We start from the raw sequence: 3,600 nt of genomic DNA on the forward strand, positions 1-3,600 counted from the left end.
AGACTCTTCAGTCTAACCCTCGTTTTTGTGATTTTAAATATGTATTGCAGGACATGTGGAAGGTAAGGGAAAGGAAAAGATGTAATGCTTTTCTTACATGCATTTTGGTTGAAGAATTGCTTTTGATGCACAGTTTTGATGATTAGTACAAGATTGTATTTTGAATTTTTGGACCTTGTATTTGTTCATGATAGTTTCTTGTACTACGGGACTAGATGTGTATGAATATGTATTTCTTCGATATGAAATATATGTGTTACATGCAATGTGTGGGTTGGGGCGTTACATAACACTAGTCTAATACTCTAATAGATACACAACAACATAAACACCCTTACCTTTAATGTTTTTTGGCCTTGCATGCTACAATTTTCTTACTAGGGTCATTCCAATCTCTTTGCGTATAATTTCGAATTATAGATTCGACTACGGGATAACTAATAAATAAAACAAGATATAGAGGTTTATAGTATATCGATGTTATATATTTATATTAAAAGTTTTACAAATTAAAACAAAATAATTGTCTTGATAAAGTAACATACAAAATTTCTTTAAAATAATCACCGGTGTTTGACGAAATATTTTGTTAGGAGACATGCATAAATACACATATTACCTTATTGTTGATTCAGTCAACCTTTAGGGTAGAGAAGAAGAATAGGAAAATGAAAATCGAGCTTATAGATAGATTCTTCTAACATTGTTGGAAACAAAATCTTCAATAGATTATTCATAATTAACTTTCTCCGGTAAGTCCTTAAATTGAAAAGTTAATATAGAAGAGGTTACCAACGTTGTTTAACTCAAGTTCTCAAAAAGCCCTAGGGTCGAATTCTCTCTTAACTCTCAAATTTGGTGCATGAATTAAAAGGGCTATAGTGCTTTGAACAATGACGATTAGTATCATGATAAAGAAGTGAAGAAATTGCAGACAAGGTTGCTCGTCGAACAAAAAAAATATAGAAAGGAGAACAAGAAAGTGAAAGATTTTTAAATAGGGTCGTACTTGGTGCTTCAATCATAAAATTAGCCATCGGGACTACGAGGATATACAGGACTAGCCGATAACAGAGTTCAATCTTTAAATTACAGAATAGAGAGAAGGGATTGAAGATTTACAATTGTAGTGAGAATCAGCAAATTGACAAATCTAGTAGAAGAGGGGAAGAATAGGATCATTGGGCTAAACATTACAATTGCCTGCATGGGCTAAAATAAGAGGCAGCAGGCCATACGATTGAGTTAAAATATCGACTAAAAATCAAAATAAGTATATAATATGGCTCCAAAAAATTCGGGGGAACAAAATAAGTTGGCCACTGTTTGGAATCTCACATTGATACACCCTCATGTACGGGCTTGCTTCCAACAGATGCTTGGAACTTATAGCCGTCAAACTTTCCTTTAATCCCATACACCTACAGAGATGCAAAATGCAACTCTTTTTTCAAATGTGCAAGATGATACCACTTTATGACAATACATATATTCTTGAGGTTGGCACTCCTATTGGTGAGTTTTTTTTAACTCCAGACAGAATAATTAATACTTTGATGTATGAAAGCTGGGATTTAAATGACTCGACAAATAAATTGATTTAATTGATCAAAAATTATTTTATATTCATCCAAAAATGACATCTTATCCAAAGATAAAAAGCAAAAATTACACTTTTGATATGACAATCAATAAAGCTTATGGTTCGACAATTTTGAATGCAAATGTTTATCTGTAATCGGTATACTCGCTTATATTTATTCAAATTTCATATCCTACTGTGCACGGGTACACCAACAAGTATTACAAATTTAGTAATGTGGGACTGAAAAATAATACAATTTAACACAAGATTAAGATCATACAGTGGTAATATATCTATAGAAAAATGTTTTTGAGGAGATGTTGCAACCACCTGAGTGTATGTGGTGTGATCGGTTTCAACTTTCATTGTTAGTACCTTAGATGCCAATGAAATATGATGTTGTAACACCTGAAATTTCCTGTACTTAATCCTTGTTTAAAAACACTTTATTTTTATGAAAATCCTCCTTTGTGAATATTTGAGTATACATATCTATTTATATGTTAATATATCTATATAGATGTGTGTATATATTTATATATATATTTAAATGTTACTTTAAAGAGGAGTGTACTTTTGAATTATTAGAAATATTTTTAAAAAAAAAGGGGGGGGGGGGGGTTGCCCGCAACATTGACCTACCCTTGGTCTCACTCTTCCCTAGAATTCTCTTTTTCTCTAAAAGTTTTTGACTTCCTTGTTTTGGGGAAATTATGACTTCTTTTAAGAAAGGGGGGGGGGCTGTATCTGGAGGAAACCAAAAAGAAAAGAAGAAAAGGTTGGGTCAGTTCCATGGCTTTCTTCAAGTGAAAGAAGGAAGGGAGGAAGAGAAAACAGCCGTAACTACTGGTTTAAAGGAGGAAACAGCATCGTAGCTGCTGTTTGATCGCACGTAACAGTCAGGAAACAAAACAGCAGCCAAGTTGCTGTATGGGCGAAGACAGCAGGCAGGATCAAAGCAGTCTTCGCTGCTGGGTGACGCGCATAGAAGGCCGAAAACGCAACAGCTGTAACTGCTGTTTGGCGCACACAACGGGCCGAAAACGCAGCAGCCTTACTGCTGTTTGACGCGCGCAGCAGACAGAAAACATAAGCAACAAGCAGAAGCTATATGAGTTCAAATCAACCCTATATATTTATAATCTTATTTGTTTTTGAAATGAAGTATTTTACCTATCCTATGCCCTAATTTGCTGCACATATTCACTTAAGGGAAAATGGTTAATCTTGGGTCAAAAGGATGCACTTGGAAATCTCTTTATTAAAGAAAAGTTGAATTTGGGGCAAATGACTTTAAACATTTAGTAAGATGCTCCTGACAAAGTATTGTTGGTATTTGAACTTTAAAAGCTCCATGCCTGGAGTTTGGGATTCTTTAGTTGAAATAAGGAATATTATGCTTGAGTTGAGGCCCATGTGAAGCATTATTGTTAAATAAGTACTATTATGTCATGATACCCTATTTAAGTATTTTACCTTAATGTAACGAGTCATAAGGCGTGAAGATTCGTACATGTATTTGTGTGAAGGATGGTGTAAGTTGGACTTAGGCATTGTGATCATTATGTAAATTCCAAATCATCCTCTCACTTTCACTCGGTAATAGGCATTGTGATTGTTATGTAATTTCCGAGATAAAGAGCTTATGATCACGACCGACTACATGACTGGTTTAGGTTGATGTCGATGGTTTTATACCGGTAAGTGATGCTCTATAACGTTAATCTATGACTTACTTTGTGTTCCGTCATAAATAATGGTAAATCGGGTCTTTCCCGTCATCTTCAGATGTCTTGACACTCCCACGTATTATTTATGACTCATTTTCTATATATATAAATGTCGTACGATACTACGTCATTATTTATATTTATATAGTACATGTATAATGTTTTATTTTATTCGTGGGAATGATGGTGTAAGTTGGTGWTAGGCATTGTGATTATTATGTAATCACCAAATCATCCTCTCACTTTCACTCGGTAATAGGCATTGTGATTATTGTGTAATTACCG

Source organism: Cynara cardunculus, unplaced genomic scaffold (assembly GCF_001531365.2).
Source record: "Cynara cardunculus var. scolymus isolate 2C unplaced genomic scaffold, CcrdV1 Un_Scaffold_2951, whole genome shotgun sequence".
Lineage (NCBI taxonomy): Eukaryota > Viridiplantae > Streptophyta > Magnoliopsida > Asterales > Asteraceae > Cynara > Cynara cardunculus.